This window comes from Muntiacus reevesi, chromosome 1 (genome assembly GCF_963930625.1).
Source record: "Muntiacus reevesi chromosome 1, mMunRee1.1, whole genome shotgun sequence".
Taxonomy (NCBI): Eukaryota; Metazoa; Chordata; class Mammalia; order Artiodactyla; family Cervidae; genus Muntiacus; species Muntiacus reevesi.
The window spans coordinates 22,129,654-22,142,365 of NC_089249.1; the positions used below are offsets into that span (position 1 = coordinate 22,129,654).

The 12,712-nt window shown below is 39.4% G+C and overlaps 1 protein-coding gene across 1 annotated transcript in view; it reads left to right on the forward strand.

The window, feature by feature from the left end:
• The window catches only part of SYT10 (synaptotagmin 10), a 103,137-nt gene that overhangs the window by 37,169 nt on the left and 53,256 nt on the right, over nucleotides 1-12,712 (forward strand). The gene's annotated exons all lie outside the window — the stretch shown is intronic.

A 12,712-nucleotide genomic window follows, 5' to 3' on the forward strand; every position in this document is an offset into this window, starting at 1 on the left:
ATAATAAGCATCAAGTGAATGATTTTGATTGATTATCTCTCCACTTTGCTCCGTTAAAGACATCATCAGCTGCTAAGATAATAAGTGCTAATATTCAGAGGAGATTAATGATGGCTAAACCTAGGTCACCTCCCTAGGATGAGTATAAGGAACAATTTTCTGTGCATTCATTACTATTGTAAAATGAGGTGAATTGTAAGTGGCAAAATAATTTGCTGAGAATGAGAAATTATGTTGGTTAATCACTGTTAGAGAGGATTCTAAGTACCTACTGAAAATAATTAAAGAAATCATTGACTTATATGTACTGATGGATTTACATTAGCCATGGTTTCTTAGAAAAGCAATTTTTAAAGTCATCACAAATAAAGTTAGAAAGAACACTCAGAAATAAATTATGTAAAAATATTTTAAAAAATATATAAAACTGGATTTCAGAGTTTTCTTTAAGAAAATTTTTAAAAATGAAATCCTTCTCAAAAGATAGCAAAAGTTGCAATTTTCATCCCAAGATACTGAACAGAGTGGGAAAAAGATGTTACACAAATGAAGAATTTAGAAGATATTTAACTAGTTAGGATATTATGACCAGAACAATAGGAGAACCTCAAATCTGTTGTTGTTCACTCACTCAGTGTGCTCAACCCTTTGTGACCCCGTGGAATGAAGCACATCAGACTTCCCTGTCCTTCACTATCTCACGGAGGTTACTCAAACTCATGTCCGTTGAATTGATGACGCCATCCAACTATTTCATTGTCTGTCACCCCTTTCTCCTCCTGCCCTCAATATTTTCCAGCATCAGAGTCTTTTTCAGTAAGTCAGCTCTTTGGAATTAGGTGTCAAAATATGGGAGGAAGCTTCAGTTTTAGCATCAGTCCTTCCAATGAAAATTCAGGCTGGATTTACTTTCGAATTGTCTGGTTTGATAGACTTGCTGTTCAAAGAACCCTCAAGAGTCTTCTCTAGCACCATACTTCTAAAGCATCAATTCTTTGGTGCTCAGCCTCCTTTATGGTCTAACTCTTATATCCATACATGACTCCTGGAAAAATCATAGCTTTGACTGTACAAACCTTTGTCAACAAAGTGATGTCTCTACTTTTAAATATGCAGTCTAGGTTTGTCAAAGCCTTTCTTCAAAGGAGCAAACATCTTTGAACTTCATGGGTGCAGTCACCATCTGCAGTGATTTTGGAGCCAAATAAAATAAAGTCTGTCATTGTTTCTGCTTTTCCCCCATCTATTTGCCATGCTCAGTGGTAAAGAATCCATCTGCAATGAAGGAGACCCGGGTTCAATCCTTGGGTTAGGAAGATCCCCTGGAGAAGGAAATGACAACCTACTCCAGTATTCTTGCCTGGAGGATCCCATGGACCCAAGAGCCAGGCGGGCTGCAAAGAGGATTGTAAAGAGTAAGACACGACTGAAGCAACTTATCAAGCACACACAATGGGATTCAATACCATGATCTTTGTTTTTTGAGTGTTGAGTTTTAAGCCAGTTTTTTCACTCTCCTCTTTTACCTTCATCAAGAGATTCTTTAGTTCCTCTTTGCTTTCTGCCATTAGGGTAGTGTCATATGCATATCTGAGGTTATTGGTATTTCTCCTGGCAGTCTCGATTCTAGCTTGTGATTCTTCCAGCCCAGTATTTTGCATGATGTACTCTGCACATAAGCTAAATAAGCCACATCTAGCTCCTTGAAATAACAATTAATAAAATATACTGTACAGATGCTTGAGGTGGTTAAATAATCTGCTTTAGGAAACATAAGCTTTTGGTATATAATCTAACTTTTGAAATGGAGTGGCTCTTTGAACCAAGGTCAGAGATAAAACCTTATAAGGCATAAAAACTAGGAGATTTTGCTTAAAAACACTGATAAATATTATCTCCTCTTTATAAGCACCGATTATAAATTGGTTAGGGCTTCCCTAGTAGCTCAGCTGGTAAAGAATCTGATTGTAATGCAGAAGACTCTGATTCAATTCCTGGGTCAGGAAGATCTTCTGGAGAAGGGATAGGCTACCCACTCCAGGATTCTTGGGCTTCACTGGTGGCTCAGAAGGTAAAGAATCTGCCTGCAATGCGGGAGACCTCGTTTGAGTCCCTGGGTTGGGAAGATCCCCTGAAGGAGGGCATGGCAACCCACTCCAGTATTCTTGCCTGGAGAATTGCTATGGACAGAGGAGTCTGGGGGCTACAGTCAGTGGGGTTGCAAAGAGTCAGATGTGACTGAGTGACTAAGCACAGCACAGCACATAAATTGTTTAGACCCTCTTCTTCATAGTACAAATAATTCTTGGGAAGTTGACTTTTATTAGTCATAAGAACTTTTAGTAATCATTTCATACAAACTCCAACAGATATTTCCTGAATCCCAGCTTGTGATTTTTATGAAATTCATGAAAAGATTAATAAAACTTATTTTCTGCTATTATAAAGAATACTAGTGGAAGGGTTGGGGATTGGTAGATAAATTTGAAGATAGGATATTTCAATACACTCTTTTCAGTATGCTCAGGAGTTGTGAAGGTACAGAAGGAGGGCCCCAGAGTGGTAGGTAAATTCATTTGAAGGATTTTAACATTTTTCTTCAAATCCTAGCTGAGCTTACTAGGAGAGAGGGTCATGATAGACATAAACTTACTTAAAATTAAGGGATAGCCTAAATGACATGTTGAGCATAGAAAGTTAAAGCTAAAATACATAATTATAAGGTCAAAAGACCTTATACAGGATGAATCAATACCAAACAAAATATTCTTGGTTTTATTATTCTGACAAGATGTTATTGTAAGATTACTATTATTTTTTTTTAAATTTAAGCTTTTGTATTGCTCCATTCTTTTAATATAAATATTATGTTCTCAGAACTTTATTTGTAGATAAAAAACTACCAAGAAAAATTCCCCAACCTAATTACTTCATATGCATTTCTTTAAATATATGATACATCAAAAGCAATTGCTTATCATCTCTTCTTTTGATTTATACACATTTTTGAACATGATAAAAGGTCAAAGGACAAGTATTTTCTGAATACCAACATTCATTTTATTAACATATTAAAGAAAAAGTTTCCTTGAACAGAATAAAGATAAGTTACTCAAATTAATTTTAACCATTATATTGTATAATTGAGAAGAAAAACAGTTTTTCTCTCCAAACAGCTTTTATTATTATTGGATTGTTAGTCATATAGCTAAAGTTTTCAGGGAAAAAAAATTTAACTTATTTATTCAACAATATTTATAGAACAGGGCTTCCCTAATGGCTCAGGGGTAGAGAATCCATCTGCCAATGCTGGAGTCTTGAGTTTGATCTCTGGGTCAGGAAGTAGGAAATGGCAACCCACTCCAGTCTTCTTTCATTCTTGCCTGGACATTCCCATGGACAGAGGAGCCCAAGGGCTACAGTCCATGGGGTTGCAAAAGAATCAGACACAACTTAGCAACTAAACAACACCAACAACAGTATGTGCACGTGTGTGTGTGTATTCAGCTCAGTTCAGTCGCTCAATTGTGTCTGCTTCTGTGACCCCATGGACTGCAGCACTCCAGGATTCCCTGCCTATCACCAACTCCCAGACCTTGCTCAAACACATCTCCATTGAGTCGGTGATGCCACGCAATCATCTCATCCTCTGTCATCCCCTTCTCCTCCTGCCTTCAATCTTTCCCAACATCAGGGTCTTTTCCAATGAATCAATTCTTCACATAGGATGGCCAAAGTATTGGAGTTTCAGCTTCACCATCAGTCCTTCCAATAAATATTCAGGACTGATTTCCTTTAGGCTTGACTGGTTGGATCTCCTTGCAGTCCAAGGGACTCTCAAGAGTCTTCACCAACACCACAGTTCAAAAGCATCATGTCGTCGGCACTCAGCTTTCTTTATAGTCCAACTCTCACATCCATATAAAACTACTGAAAAAACCATAGCTTTGACTAGATGGACCTTTGTCAGCAAAGTAATGTCTCTGTTTTTTAACATACTGTCTAGGTTGGTCATAGCTTTTCTTACAAAGAGCAACTGTCTTTTAATGTCATGGCTGCAGTCACCATTTCCAGTGATTTTGTAGCCAAAGAAAATAAATTCTGACACTGTTTCCATTGTTTCCCCATCTTTGCCGTGAAGTGATGGGACCGAGTGCCATGATCCTAGTTTTCTGAATGTTGAGTTTTAAGTCAAAATTTTCACTCTCCTCTTTCACTTTCATCAAGAGGCTCTTTAGTTCTTCTCTTTCTGCCATAAGGGTGGTGTCATCTGCGTATCTGAGGTTATTGATATTTCTCCCAGAAATCTTGATTCCAGCTTGTGCTTCGTCAGCCCAGCATTTTGCATGATGTACTCTGCATAAAGTTAAATAAGAAGGGTGACAATATGCAGCCTTAGCCTTTATGTACTCCTTTCCCGATTTGGAACCAGTCTGTTGTTCCATGTCCAATTCCAAATGTTGCTTCTTGACCTGCATGCAGACTTCTCAGGAGGCCAGTAAGGTGATCTGGTATTCCCATCTCTTGAAGAATTTTCCACAGTTTGTTGTGATTCATACAGTCAAATGCTTTGGCATACTCAATAAAGCAGAAGTGGATGTTTTTCTGGAACTCTCTTGCTTTTTTGATGTTCCAACAGATGTTGGTGATTTGATCTCTGATTCCTCTGCTTTTTTGAAATATTTCTTGACCATCTGGAAGATGGCTCATGTTCTGTTGAAACCTGGCTTGAAGAATTTTGTGCATTACTTTGCTAGCATGTGAGATGAGTGCAATTGTGCAGTAGTTTGAACATTCTTTGGCATTGCCTTTCTTTGAATTGGAATGAAAACTGACCTTTTCCAGTTCTGTTGCCACAGCTGAGTTTGCAGTTTGCTCAGCAGTGGCTAAACTCAGCAAACTATATATACGTTTTCTGGCTGGATTCAGACCGTACTTTGAAGATAGAACAAACAGAATATGACACATTAGCTTGGGCATATGAGTAAGAAGAGGAAGTCAAGACTGACTGCAATGTTTCGACCTGAGCATCTGGAAACAAAAATTGATAAAGATGAGACTGAGAATGGAATGAGTCTGAGAGCCAAGAACAGGAAATATGGAATTGTTTTGTTTAAGGATTTTGTTCGAAATCTTAGTTGAAAAATTGAATGGGCAACCAGATAATGACTCTGGAACTCTGGAGAAATTTGTGAATCCATATAGAGCTGATGTTCAAACTCAGGGGATAATATTATCAAAGGGGTGAATGTATATAAGAAAGAGAAAACAAGGGATGAATCCCCAAAGTACTTCAATATTAAGCCATCAGGAAAAATACAGTAGACTGAGAAGTAAAGACTAGTAAAGTAGAAGGAAAACCAGGAAAGTACAATTTGAAAGCCAAGTGAAGAGAGTAGGTAAAGAACCATGTATTAAGCTGGGTTTAGTAATGTGGAGGAGATACTGTGGACGTTTTCAAGAGCAATTATGTCAGAATTGGTGTGTGAAAGTTTAATTAGCATGTGTTTACATAGAATGGAAAGAAATAAACTGGATAGTGTACGAACTATCCTCAACTCTTTCAAGGAGTTTGGCTGCAAACATGTTAAAGAAACAGCAGTACAGACAGAGGAGTGGGTTGTTCGGAAAATTCCTTTAAGATAGAAGATATAACAGTATCCTCTTGTGCTGATGGCAATAATCTAGTAAAGGGGCGTTAATAATGCTGGAATCAAAGAGGAGCAGTCTTTAAAATGACATGACAGAAAATGGGAATTAGTATACAAGTGGACAAACTAGCTTTAGATAACAGCATGGGTGTGATCACTCACCTAGAGCCAGACATTCTGGAATGTCAAGTGGGCCTTAGGAAGCATCACTATGAACAAAGCTAGTGGAGGTGATGGAATTCCAGTTGAAATATATCAAATCCTAAAAGATGATGCTGTTAAAGTACTGCACTCCATAGGCCAGCAAATTGAGAAAACTCAGCAGTGGCCGCAGGACTGGAAAAGGTCAGCTTTCATTCCAATCCCAAAGAAAGACAATGCCAAAGAAAGTTCAAACTACTGCACAATTGCACTCATCTCACACACTAGCAAAGTAATGCACAAAATTCTCGAAGTTAGGCTTCAACAGAACATGAACTATGAACTTCCCAATGTTCAAGCTGGATTTCAAAAAAGCAGAGGAACCAGAGAGCAAATTGCCAACACCCATTGGATCATCAAAAAAATAACAACCTTATCTTCCTCCTGAGAAATCTGCATGCAGGGCAAGAATAAAGAGTTGGAACAAGACATGGAACAACAAATTGGTTACAAATCAGGAAAGGAATACGTCAAGGTTGCATTTTGTCACCCTGCTTATTTAACTTATATGCAGAGTACATCATGCAAAATGCCAGGCTGATGAAGCACAAGCTGGAATCAAGATTTCTGGGAGAAATATCAATAACCTCAGATACGCAGATGACACCACCCTTATGGCAGAAAGTGAAGAACTAAAGAGCCTCTTGATGAAAGTGAAAGAGGAGAGTGAAAAATTTGACTTAAAACTCAACATTCAGAAAACTAAGATCATGACATCTGGTCCCATCACTTCATGGCAAAGATGGGGAAACAATGGAAACAGTGTCAGACTTTATTTTCTTCGGCTACGAAGTCACTGTAAATGGTGACTGCAGCCATGAAATTAAAAGACACTTGCTACTTGAAAGAAAAGCTATGACCAGCCTAGACAGTATATTAAAAAACAGAGGCATTACTTTGCTGACAAAGTTTCGTCTAGTCAAGGCTATGGTTTTTCCAGTAGACATGTTTGGATGTGAGAGTTGAATTATAAAGAAAGCTGAATGCTGACGACATGATGCTTTTGAGCTGTGGTGTTGGCGAAGACTCTTGAGAGTCCCTTGAGCTGCAAGGAGATCCTACCAGTCAAGCCTAAAGGAAATCAGTCCTGAATATTTATTGGAAGGACTGATGGTGAAGCTGAAACTCCAACACTTTGGCCAACTTATGTGAATAACAGACTCATTGGAAAAGACCCTGATGTTGGGAAAGATTGAAGGCAGGAGGAGAAGGGGAACACAGAGGATGAGATGGTTGGATGGGATCACCAACTCAATGAACATGAGTTTGAACAAGCTCCAGGTGTTGGTTATGGATAGGGAAACCTGGTGTGCTGTAGTCCATGGGGTCTCAAAGAGTCGGACATAACTGAGCAATTAATCTGAACTGAGCAGCATGGATGATTAATCTTTTAGCAATCAGAAAGGTAGAATATATATACAGATACTGATAACAGAGTTGATAAGGTGGAAGGTTTCTGCTCTTTGCTTCAACTTCATTAGTGAAATGGGAATTAAGGCCCCATAGTGAAATGGGAAGTTAGTGAAATGGGAAGTGAGATTGGGAATAAGGATGGTGATACAAGTTTGAATAAATGAGAAGGTGGAAATGGAGAGTGAGAATGTTTTGCTGTTCAGTGTTAGGGTCTAATGAGGAATTTGGTCATGAATTTAAAATGGACATTGAAAGCTATTTATGTTTTTCTTTAGCTTATTCACTTATACATGTACAGGTGTAGAAATGGTGGAAAGTTGAATTCAACTAGAATTGTGGTTTTGCCCTACCACAAAGAAAATTGAGAATATATACATGAGAGTGACTCTAATGATTAACAATGGAATTGAATTGAATCTAATAAAGAAGGGACCTAGTGCACAATTGGGATCATTTCACATGCTAGCAAGGTAATGCTCAAAATCCTTCAAGCAACAGTATGAAAAGGCAAAAAGATCGGACACTGAAAGATGAACTCCCCAGGTCGGTAGGTGCCCAATATGCTACTGGAGATCAATGGAGAAATAAATTCATAAAGAATGAAGGGATGGAGACAAAGCAAAAACAACACCCAGTTAGGGATGGAGCTAGTGACAGAAGCAAGGTTTGATGCTGTAAAGAGCAATATTGCATAGGAACTTGGAATGTTAGGTCCAAGAATCAAGGCAAATTGGAAGTGGTCAAACAGGAGATGATGAGTGAACATCGACATTCTAGGAATCAGCGAACTAAGATGGACTGGAATGGGTGAATTTAACTCAGATGACCATTATATCTACTACTGTGGGCAGGAATCCCTTGGAAGAAATGGAGTTGCCATCATAGTCAACAAAACAGTCTGAAATGCAGTACTTGGATGCAATCTCAAAAACGACAGAATGATCTCTGTACATTTCCAAGGCAAATCCTTCAATATCATGGTAATCCAAGTCTATGGCCCGAACAGTAATGCTGAAGAAGCTGAAGCTGAACAGTTCTATGAAGACCTACAAGGCCTTCTAGAACTAACACCCCCAAAAGATGTCCTTTTCATTATAGGGGACTGAAATGCAAAAGTAGGAAGTCAAGAAACACCTGGAGTAACAGGGCAAATTTGGTCTTGGAGTACAGAATGAAGCAGGGCAAATGCTAATAGAGTTCTGCCAAAAGAACACACTGGTCATAGCAAACACCCTCTTCCAACAACACAAGAGAAGACTCTACACATGGACATCACCAGATGGTCGACATTGAAATCAGATTGATTATATTCTTTGCAGCAAAAGATGGAGAAGCTCTATACAGTCAGCAAAAACAAGACCGGGAGCTGACTGTGGCTCAGATCATGAACTCCTTATTGTCAAATTCAGACTGAAATTGAAGAAAGTGGAGAAAACCAATAGGCCATTCAGGTATGACCTAAATCAAATCCCTTATGACTATACAGTGGAATTGAGAAATAGATTTAATGGACTAGATTTATAGACAGAGTGCTTGATGAACTAAGGAAGGAGGTTCATGACATTGTACAAGAGACAGGAATCAAGACCATCCCCAAGAGAAAGAAATGTAGAAAAGCAAAATGGCTCTCTGAGGAGGCCTTGAATGGGAAAGACTAGAGATCTTTTCAAGAAAGTTAGAGATACCAAGGGAACATTTCAGGCAAAGGTGGGCTCAATAAAGGACAGAAATGGTAAGGACCTAATAGAAGCAGAAGATATTAAGTATAGGTGGCAAGAATACACAGAAGAACTGTTCAAAAAAGATCTTGATGATCCAGATAATCATGGTGTGATCACTCACATAAAGCCAGACATCCTGGAATGTGAAGTCAAGTGGACCTTAGGAAGCATCACTGCAAACAAAGCTAGTGAATGTGATGGGCTATTTCAAATCCTGAAAGATGATGCTGTGAAACTGCTGCACTCAATATGCCAACAAATTTGGAAAACAGCGGTGGCTACAGGACTGGAAAAGGTCAGCTTTCATTCCAATCCCAAAGAAAGGCAATGCCAAAGAATGTTCAAATTACCGCACAATTGTACTAATCTGACATGCTAGTAAAGTGATGCTTAAAATTCTCCAAGCACTATAGATAATATACATGTTTCACCAGCCCAGTTTGGATGCAGGAGACAAGTGCTTGGGCCTGGTGCATTGGGAAGACCCAGAGCAATTGGGTAGAGAGGGAGGTGGGAGGGAGGATCAGGATGGGGAATACATGTAAATCCATGGCTGATTCATATCAATGTATGGCAAAACCCACTACAATATTGTAAAGTAATTAGTCTCCAACTAAAAAAATAAATGAAAAAAAATTCTCCAAGCAAGGCTTCAGCAATACATGAACCATGAACTTCCCGATATTCAAGCTGGTTTTAGAAAAGGCAGAGGAACCAGAGATCAAATTGCCAACATCCGTTGGATTATTGAAAAAGGAAGAGAGTTCCAGGAAAATGTCTATTTCTGCTTTACTGACTATGCCAAAGCCTTTGACTGTGTGGATCACAATAAACTGTGGAAAATTCTGAAAGAGATGGGACTACCAGACCACCTGACCTGCCTCTTGAGAAACCTGTATGCAGGTCAGTAAGCAACAGTTAGAACTGGACATGGAACAAAAGACTGGTTCCAAATAGGAAAAGGAGTATGTCAAGGTTTTATATTGTCACCCTGCTTATTTAACTATATGCAGATTACATCATGAGAAATTCTGGGCTGGAGGAAGAATAAGCTGGAATCAAGATTGCCAGGAGAAATATCAATAATCTCAGATATGCAGATGACAGCACCTTTTGGCAGAAAGTGAAGAAGAGCTAAAGAGCCTCTTGATGAAAGTGAAAGAGGAAAGTGAAAAAGTTAGCTTAAAGCTCAACATTCAGAAAACTAAGATCATGGCATCTGGTCCCATCACTTCATGGCAAATAGATGGGGAAACATTTGAAATTGGCTGACTTTATTTTTCTGCGCTCCAAAATCACTGAAGATGGTGATTGCAGTCATGAAATTAAAAGATGCTTACTCCTTGGAAGGAAAGTTATGACCAACCTAGACAGCATATTAAAAAGCAGAGACATTCCTTTGCCAACAAAGATCCATCTGGTCAAGGCTATGGTTTTTTCCAGTAGTCATGTATGGATGTGAGAGTTGGACTATAAAGATAGCTGAGCACCGAAGAATTGATGCTATTGAACTGTGGTGTTGAAGAGGACTCCTGAGAGTCCCTTGAACTGCTAGGAGATCCAACCAGTCCATCCTAAAGGAGATCAGTCCTGGGTGTTCATTGGAAGGACTGATGTTGAAGCTGAAACTCCAATACTTTGGCCACTTGATGTGAAGAGCTGACTCATTGGAAAAGACCCTGATGCTAGGAAAGATTGAGGGCAGGAGGAGAAGGGAACTACAGAAGATGAGGTGGTTGGATGGCATCACTGACTCAATGAACATGGGTTTGGGTGGACTCCGGGAGTTTGTGCTGGACAGGGAGACTTGGCGTGCTGCGGTTCATGGGGTTGCAAAGGGTTGGACATGACTGAGTGACTGAACTAAACTGAGGCTTCAACAATATGTAAACTGAGAACTTCCGAATGCTCAAGCTGTATTTAGAAAAGGCAGAGGAACCAAAGATCAAATTGCCCACATCCACTGGATCATAGAAAATGCAAGCAAATGCCAGGAACACATCTACTTCTCCTTCACTGACTATAATAAAACCTTTCACTGCATGGATCACAACAAATTGTGGAAAATTCCTAAATAAATGGGAATAAAAGACCACCTTACCTACCTCCTGAACAACTTGTATGCAGGCCAAGAAGAAACAGTTAGCACCAGACGTGGTACAATGGGCTGATTCAAAATTTTGAAAGGAGTGGTGCATCAAGGCTGTATATTTTCACCCTACCAATTTAACTAATATGCAGAGCACCTGATGTGAAACGCCAGGCTGGATGAAATACAAGCTGGAATCAAGGTTTTGGGGAGAAATATCAATAACTTCAAATATGTAGATGACACCACCCTAATGGCAGAAAGCTAAATGGAACTAAAGGGCCTCGATAAAGGTGAAAAAGGAGAGCAAAAATGTGGGCTTAAAACTCAACATTTAGAAAACTAAGCTCATGGCATCTTGGTCCCATCACTTCATGACTAATAAATGGGGAAAACATGGAAACAGAGACATACTTTATTTTCTTGGGCTCCAACATCTCTATGGATTGTGATTGCCATCATGAAATTCAAAGATGTTTGCTCCTTGGAAGAAAAGCTATGACAAACCTAGCCAGCATATTTAAAAGCAGAGACATCACTTTGCTGACAAAGTCCCTATACTCAAAGCTATGGTTTTCCCAATAGTCATGTACAGGTATGAAAGTTGGACCATAAAAATGCTGAGCACTGAAGAATTAATGCTTTCAAGTTGTAGCGCTGGACAAGATTCTTGAGAGTTCCTTGAGTAGTAAGGAGATCAAACCAGTCAATCCTAAAGGAAATCGACTCTGAATAGTCCCTGGAAGGACTGGTGCTGAAGCTGCAGCTCCAACACTTCAGCCACCTGATGCAAAGAACTGACTCATTGGAAAAGACTCTGATGGTGGGAAATATTGACAGCAGGAGGAGATGGAGGTGACAGAGGATGAGATAGTTAGATGGCATCATGAACTCAATGAACGTGAACTTAAGCAAGCTCCAGGTGTTGGTGCTGGACAGGGAAGCCTGGTGTGCAACAGTCCACGGAGTCACAAAGAGTCAGACATGACTGAGTGACTGAACTGAACTGAAAGGCCAAGTAGTTGGAATAAATTTGTGCATTGTTAGGTATTAAAGCAAAAGCACTGTCAAAGAGAGTTAGTGAACGAAGAGATTAAAATAATGAAGATTTTAAAAGAAGTGATTTGAGTATTGGTATATGGCTCACAGTGCTGCAGTTCATGGCATCACAAAGAGTCTGACATGATGGAGTGACTGAACTGAAAATGCCTCACGATAAGTGGTAATGGGGATATGATCTGTTTTTTTTTTTTTTTAATATAAATTTATTTATTTTAATTGGAAGGTCATTACTTTACAACATTGTGGATATGATCTGTTGACTTGAACTTTTTGGAACCTGGAGTGGTGTATTCAGGGGGATTGATGTGAAAGTGGTAAAGGAAGACAAGAAAGAAAGGTTGTGTGCAGTTATGCTGTGTCTGTTATGGCTGCTGCACCAGCCAGGAGAGAATAAACAGGTCTGCAGTTCCTAGACTCACATTTTCTTCCAGTCTCTTAGCTCACACCTTGCTTACCATGGTTTCAGCAAACAGTGTGCACAGTGAGATAGAGCAAGACAATTGGTGCTGTGAGCAGGATGAAGAACAATACATTGCAAGAGACAGGGGTTCGATACCTGGGTTGGGGTTCCCTGG